Source organism: Mustela nivalis (genome assembly GCF_964662115.1).
Source record: "Mustela nivalis genome assembly, chromosome: 7".
NCBI classification, from domain to species: domain Eukaryota; kingdom Metazoa; phylum Chordata; class Mammalia; order Carnivora; family Mustelidae; genus Mustela; species Mustela nivalis.
Genome location: NC_139026.1, coordinates 105,478,498 through 105,486,343, shown reverse-complemented (window position 1 = coordinate 105,486,343; position 7,846 = coordinate 105,478,498). Strand labels below are relative to the sequence as shown.

Genomic DNA, 7,846 nt, shown 5'->3' with positions numbered 1-7,846 from the left:
AAGCAGATACAGAAGTTATACAGAAGTTACCATACTTTATTTTGGCATCAGGTAAGTACTCTGTGTTAATTTTGTTCATTTGTTCTTTCATCGATCTGTCTGTCCATCTAACAATTGTCCACCCACCCACACATCCATCCATCCATCCATCCATCCAACACTTCCCTAATTTTGTACAACCAAAGAGGAGAGCCTGATAGCTGGCTGGCATTGCATTTATTTAGATGGTCCTAGATGTCTGTGGGATGGAGGCTTCCAGATCTTCCAGGCTCCATAATTGCCTTGATCTTCACTTGGAGCTGTGAAGGCCTGTGGGACAGAGTGGAGATGAGCAGGGCTGCTTCCTGAGCAAGGCAACTGTTAGTGATATATGGACAAGCCAAGCTGTGGGAGGGAAATCTGAAAGGCCATCATCCACAGAGTACCTAATTAAATGGGTACACCGACTAAGACCATGGTGCAGTAAAGGCTTTGTGGTGTCCCTCTCATCAAAGAAAAACAATCCATTGCTTGTTCCATTTCTAGTTGTCTATTTGTCATTGAGGCTGTGCTTGTTTGTACAGACAATTCTGTGGCTACAAGTCAATTTATTTTTGTTTTTAGCACTATGCTATTCAGTTACCAAGAAACACATCAATTGCCTGATGGTTTATCTAATTCATCCTGTTGATCCTCTGGAATATGATCCATTTCTTTGTTCTTGGTCAAACTAATTGTGTGACTATATGGTGCCTGAAATTCTGCTTTTATCATCCCCATCCCCCATGTCCTAGACAGGTGCACACCCATCCATGCACACACACTTACTCACATGCACAGATGTACATCTACGCCTTCGAGGGCCCAAAGCTTCAGAAAGAGAAAACAGCTCAGAGCAGGTACAAGCAGCCTCTAACCCTCTAAAATCCCTTGTGACAACCCACAGAGCTGTCACATCTTGAGGAACTAAATTTGAGTTCTTCAGGAGCCGTGCTATTCTGGCTAATGAACTATGAACTTTTTGAAAGTTCACCAGAACATTTTTTTTCTTATCTTTTTGTTTTTGGTTGTGCCGTGTTACTGTAACCTGTTAACCCCTTTTCTCCTCTTGGTAAATATCATGAATCTAGCTTTGAATGATTAGGACTCATTATTTTATGGATAGAGGCTCATGACATATAAAGGACAGGTTTTGGAATGAGACTTCTGTGGCACGGATTTCACTTTTACATCCCGCTTACAGGCCACGTGACTGTAGACAACATGACTTAAATTTTATTGACCTCTGTTTTCTTTACCAGGCTTCAAAAATAAAGATGATCCTATTTACCTCATAGGGCTATAATGAGAGTTGAAAATGATATAGGTAAATTGCATAGCAGTATCCTGCATATGGTAGCAATTGTTGATTGGGATTTATTATTCCAGAGTGTACAAAAGGAACATAGAGATATAAAAGGTGCAGGAAATTAAAATTGAAATTGAGTCAAATGTGGACTGTGCTCAGGGCAGCCTTCTGGGAAGCTGAATTCTAATGCCACAACCAATATCCTCTTTATTATTGACATTGTAGTCTACTGGGGAAAGATCCACATGCCGTGTGTCTGTTCCATGTTCCTTTGAAAGCTGTTGCGATAAGTGGTCTATGGAGGTCTATGGAGTCCATATGGGCAAGGGTCATGTTGCTCAATCACTTGGCTCTGCTGGACCAGGGAAGAAATGCAAGAGCAGGCGTCCAGGGAGCTTTCACCCCAGCCACACAGCAGAGTGAGGAAGAGGTGAATCGGACCTTCAGGGATACTGTAGGAGCTGCCTATCCCCAAACCACATGGGTTCCAGTCTTCTTTTGGTGTGACAGGGGTTGGTTATGACCAGCAGAGTGCCCTGTTGTTGAGCAGAGAGAGACTTGAAGAAGCAGACAGACAACAAAACATGCTCTCTGGGCATCTTAAGCCTCTAGTAGCTTTTAAGATAGAAGAAAATTTGATGAAATACCAAAAAATCATAAAACTTCGGACTCCTAGACTCCTTAAGGATTAAGGGGCGGGCTGAATATATTGTTGAGAAGATATCTTCTTGACCCCAGGTAGCTGAAAACCCACTAAGGGGAAGATCCAGATGATGGTGGCAAGAGGGACAGTGACTCCCACAAATCACGGCCATCCACATTTCTAAGAACAGAACCGTGTTCAATCAGTCCTGAATTTGCCAAGCCACAGCGTACAACAAAACCTCAAAGAATCCACTTGAGACGAAAGAACTGAGGCTACTTAAATGCCTTTCCTTCCCTTTCTCTTGTTCAGAACATCATAAAATCAAGCTTGATATCTTTAGCTAATAAGGTATTTGAGGCACAAACCTTAGAAAATGAAAACTAAGAAATCCCCAGCTACCAGTCTCCTGGGACTACTCTGTTTGCAGGGCTGGATTTTCCATTATTAACTAATCACAAATTAGTAAATAAAAAAACAATAAATGATAAGAAACTGTTATCGTGTCTTACAGAGCTTCTGAAAAAGCTAAATGGCAATCCCCATAATAGACTCTCAATAAATATAATTAAAAGCCAACTACATGTCAAGTGCTCTGTTGGGCACACCAGAAAGCACAGAGAAGCACCATTTCCCCAGCTCCTCCAGGGAAAATCAGAATCTGGTGGGGAATTCAGGAGGCATCACGAGAAGGGCACACAGGCCATACCACTAAGTGCCAAGTGTTGTGATCAGACAGCCCCCCCCTGCCCCCCCAGATTCAGGAGGACACTAGATGAGAAAACACATTAGTTAGGAATCTGTTTTCACCTTGTGGGTTTCATGACATCAGTTTCAATGGGAGAATTTTCAACTGGTTATGTTATGTCTTCCAGACAGTAGCCGTTTCTAAACCCCAAGGGAGGAATCTTTAAGGGGTCAGGAACGATCATTCTCTCCGGGAATCTTTGCTCCAAGTGATGTGCATGTGCAGGGGGATTGGATCATGATGATCTTGTTCTAAGGACTTTGTATTTGTGACATTAAATGGCTACTTGGACTGGTCATGTATACCGCACTCACAGAATGTGCAGTCGAAATTGGACCTCTGCCACTTCCCACTTCCCCCAGGACTCTCCTCCCTCTGCCTGGTCTCCCAGCCAAGTGGAATCTTTGACACCAGAGGACCTTTATGGGCACAATCACTATTAAAGTCTTTGCCCGCTGGCCTGCTAGATATACTCAGCCTTGAAGTAACCTCTGCTCTTCTTGTGACAGTCTGGCTCTGCTCAGCCTCCTCTCTGGAATTAAGCCACCCATTCTTAAAGGCGTGCCCTAAGGCTGTCTGAAAACTCTTTCTTCTTCCATCCCTTATCTCCCACCATCTTCTCAAAACCCAATCTGAAAAAAGGAAATTTCTCCCCTAAACTTTTCCAAGTATTGAAGCAACTTGGTGTAAAAGAATGAGCTCTAACTTTGGGGATAGACAAGGGTCCATTCAAAGCAGAACTTGGCCACTTGCTAGTGTGTGGCCTTGTGTAGAAAAATAGACCTCACTGTTCCTAAGTTCCTTAATCTGTGAAGTATAGTCACTATGAGTATTATATTATAGGGTGCCATGGGCAGAGCAAGTTGTATGGTGCCTGGCATGTAGTAGGTGGTTGCATTTAATGTACTCCTGCCCCAAGTTTCATTTCTTTTTGTACACCTTGCTTACATTAGCATAATTAATTTAGTTCATAAGATGTCATTTCATGAGACAACACTTTGCTAAATACTTTCCTAGGCACTGTCTTGTTTCACTCTCCTATTTTTGTGTCAAAGATGCTATTCTCAACAAATTCTAGATAGAGTTTTAAGACCAGAGTTCAGGAACTCTTGGAAAACTTCTGTAGCACCCTTCCCATCCTCTCTACCACCTGCTTTGTGGGTTCTGACTTACCTCATTGCAGCTGGTCAGACATACCGTACAAACGAAGCCTGGCCCTGTCCTCGAGGAACTTCCAGACTGGTTGGTGAGAAGAGAGACAGAGAGGACACTGCTCATACTTGCTGAGAACAAGACCATGCTTTTCTATTCCTGATGGGGCCTCTTCCTGCACCCGCTGGCTCAGGGCTCTGGCCTGAGAGGCATGTCAACTGAGTCTCCTCTGTGAAGAGCAGAAGGCAGTAGACTTTCAGGGAAGGAGGCAGACTGAGGACAGAACTGGCTTGCATCTCCAGATGGGATGTGCGAGTCCATGCTAGGGCATTTCCCCCAAGGCTCCTTCTCATGGCTACTGTACCTGTCGACAGGGTCTATATTTCTAGGTATGAAGCTTTAAATGAGGGAAGCATAAAAATGGAAAGGCCCAACCCTGGCCCTCAGGGAGCCAAGGTCATCAGAGAGAACCCTTTTCAAGCTCCAGAGACACGATGCCTGTGGCAGCGCAGGGCAGGCCATGAGACAGTGAAGCAGCGGTGGCCCTGGGGAGGTCTCAAAGATGAGATTTATGTGGCCTTGGAAGAGACATCATTGATAGAATAGAGGAAATGGTCCAAGAACCAAGGGGGTGGAGATTGCCGTATTGAGAACCAAGAGGAGACTTTCTAAAATTCAGGCCACAGTGGGTAGAAGAGCAAAGGGAGGGGGGATGGCATGAAGCGAAATGGGATGTCCTGAATACATTGTCCAGAATGTGGCAGACCTGTTAAGTGAGCCAGGGATCGTGGTGACAAAGTGAAGCAGCAGTTTAGGGAAGTGAAAAAACCCATGGGCTCTGGACCCAGATTCAAGTCCTGACTTTTGGTGTTGCCACGGGAATATGGCAGGTCCGTTAACTCTCAGTCCAGTCTCCTGTCCTTCACAGGGCGAGGACACCCACCTTGAAGGTGTTGGTGAGAAGGAGGAGTGGATGCGCACCACCTCAGCAGGCAGGCTCCACGCCTCCCCCTGCCCCCTCCTCCTCTCCCCTACCCTGTTTGGCTGCTTTCACTTCCACCAAGTGCTTTCACTTTCACTTCACTTTGCCCCAATGACATGGTCCCACTTGTCCTGAGAGAGGTTTGGAAGAGCAAGTCCTCTGACTTTCCAGACCCCTTTCCCAGGGTGCAAACATGGGCCCTAACTTGCTGAGCCTGTGGGCCAAGATGGGCAGAGGGTGGCTCCACATCGCAGCCGGGGAGTCCCAAACAAGCTGCCCTCTGCCTTCAGACACCAGCCCCTTGCAGTTCACTTCGAGATGACCTTCGCCATTTCTGGAGCTGTGGGATCCAGCCAGGGGTAGTGTTCCTCCCCTGCGACCTGACCCAGTTCTAGTTAAGAAGCATTTAGATTTCGCATGAAGAAGAAAAACAACAAATCAACTTTGTATTCCTTTCCTGTGTGGTTTTTTTTTTTTTTTTAATTTCCAAACAATGCTTTGAGTGAGCTTCTCATTTTCTGAATGGTAAACTGAGGCACAGAGAAGAATACCACCATGACTTTATTCCACCGTGAGTCAGGGTCAGGCCACTGGCGTGTTGAATTCCAGCTCCAGATCAGAGATTTTGGAGACTTAAGGTGCCTATGAAGCACCAGGACCTGCAAAAGCAGATGCTCTGGACCCGCCCAGTGGGAGTCAGGTGAGGATGCCTGGGTGGGGTCCCAGGAATCACTGTTCTCAAGGTCCCAGGGCCTTTAGGCACCAGACAGGGGGGCCCCGGGACTGCACTCAAGAACCTCTGCCCTAGACGGGAAATGCTCTTGGCTCCTCTGTTCCTTTCCTTCTCGGGACAGAGGGTCTTTCTCAGAGGTTCTCTCTCTCTGCCCTGCTAAAGCATGGCCTGGGCATGGTCCGGCTGCACCCCGTGAAAACCCCTGCTCCAGCCATCTGTCACTACCGAGGCCAGCCCATGGATGGGGCCCAGGCTGGCAAGCTTCGTGCGTGGCCCCGAGGGGACCACTTGGAAAGTTCCTGGACATGTGAGCCAGGCCATAGGCGTGGCCTCAGAGACAGGTGCTTTGGGTCCTGCCCCCCTCTGCCCTCTTTCCCTGATGGCTGTGTGTTTGCAGCAAACCTGATCCAGACGGTCCTGCTGCCACGGACTCTTGGCTGGGTGGGACTCGGCTGGACTTCTTTCAGGGCCTTATGCTTCTGTATTTTCCACTCCACCTCTCATATTGGTCTTCTTGACTCTAGCTCCCGAGCTCTCTTGCTCTGTCTCCCAATGCTCTGTCTGATCTCACCCCGCTGAGATCCCCAGCATCCAGCCTGCCAGATCGGAGCTGGAGGCTGTGACTAATGTGCTTGAAGGTGAGTCATCTGCTAAATATAAAAACCCACTCACTCCTTGGATGCAAAAGGTTCCAAGAGGCTCTGTGTCCTTCCCACCCAAACCCATCCTTCCTCAAGGGGCCAGAAGACGTTTGTTCGTGAACAGCAAACAAACACCAAAGAGCAGCAGCGGCAACACTGCCTCTTGCCCTTTGGCTCTCTCCTGAGATCTCTAAAGGCGGGAATTTCCCTGGTCCGTCCAGTGGCTCTAGGAGGAGGGAGCTCAGTGAGGAAGACAGTGGCTCTAGCCTACTGTGGAATGTGGAAGGAGGCACAATTTATCTTCAGGACTTGCTTTCTCCTGTTTTTGCTCTGTCCTTGTTCAAGAGACCCCAAAGCACCCATCCTCTTGCAGAGGAGAAGATGAGCCTTGTAAATGCACGTGTGTCCTGCAAGAATTAGCGGACGTTCACCCGTGCATGACTGAAGAGGCAATGGAGGGGCTCAGGTACGGGGCCCCACTCTTGGACAGGTGTGTCCGATAGTGTCGCTCTTCCCTATAGTGTCGCTCTGTATGCCCCACAGATTGCTTTCTGCTTGGCCTGACTGCGATGGTTCTTTGTCACCCTTGGAGTATGGGTCCTTGCAGGATATGTGTAAAATATCACATGCACACTTAATACTCAATACTCTTGGCCCTTACTTTGTGTCAGCTACAGCGCTTGACACCTTCCACGGATAATTTCATCAATGTTCTCAATCATATAAATCTATACTTATTCTCAGTGTATAGATGAAGAGACCGACATTCAGAAAGGTGAAAACAATTGTCTAAAAACCCAGTAATAGGAGTATCAGAACCATGACTTAGAGCAGTATTTTATACTTTAACTTCTAAGCAAACTAGGAACTTTCAAACTTTCTTTGATGCCAACCTATAGCAGGAAAAAATTTTACATCCTGGTGCCATGAATACACACATACACATGTATATCTGTTCATATGTGTATATCTGCATGCTTATGAGATAAATTTCTGGGGAAACACACTCTTACTGTTTTCTGATTCTATTCTATTCCATCCTATTTCTTTTTGTTGTGGTCTAATCTTATTTTTAAAAATTATGCAGCCCATCAGATTTCTTCCATGACTTTCGATAGGTCATTATCCGCAGTTTGAGGAACACTGGGCTAAACCATACTTAAACCATAGTAACTGTTCATAGGGACAGTGTCTGGAAAGCCAAATTGCAGTCCTACGACAGGAACTAATGTCTGTGATTTAGAAAGGTGTCTCTATTTCTGGGGCCTCATCTTCCTAAAATCTGAGTTGAAAGAGAGTTTTACAGAATGACCCAGGAGGCCTTACTTGTATTTTTCTTTACTTGCCCCAAACCCTTCACTTACATCTTTCTCTGGGGAAGAGGAGAGGGTGCCTCCCCCAGCCGTGCACATGGGAGATGCAGAAAAACAACCAAGTGACGGCTGGCAGGTCTTCACTCTCGCTTTGGTGGGGGGCTTGATCATGGTGCAGTGGGACATAGAGTAGACACAGTTCCCACCTGTCTGGGATTTGTGATCTGAAATGAAACAGCTCATTTTCTCATGCAAAATGTTCATTCGATTCCCCTTGCCATCTTTTTATTTGTCTGCTTTCTGGTAT

At 46.4% G+C, this 7,846-nt stretch overlaps 1 long non-coding RNA gene across 2 annotated transcripts; it reads right to left on the bottom strand.

The window, feature by feature from the left end:
• Nucleotides 1-201: 201 nt before the first annotated feature.
• On the bottom strand, nt 202-6,286 carry LOC309869083. 2 transcript variants are annotated; one of them, XR_014313979.1, is made up of 3 exons: nt 5,988-6,285; nt 3,892-4,099; nt 202-309 (listed from the first exon to the last, which is right to left on the bottom strand). It is a non-coding gene; the product is annotated as an uncharacterized lncRNA (long non-coding RNA). The 2 variants fall into 2 exon arrangements; XR_014313978.1 differs by lacking the exon at nt 202-309 and adding an exon at nt 1,055-1,863 and having other exon boundaries at nt 5,988-6,286.
• Nucleotides 6,287-7,846: the final 1,560 nt, after the last annotated feature.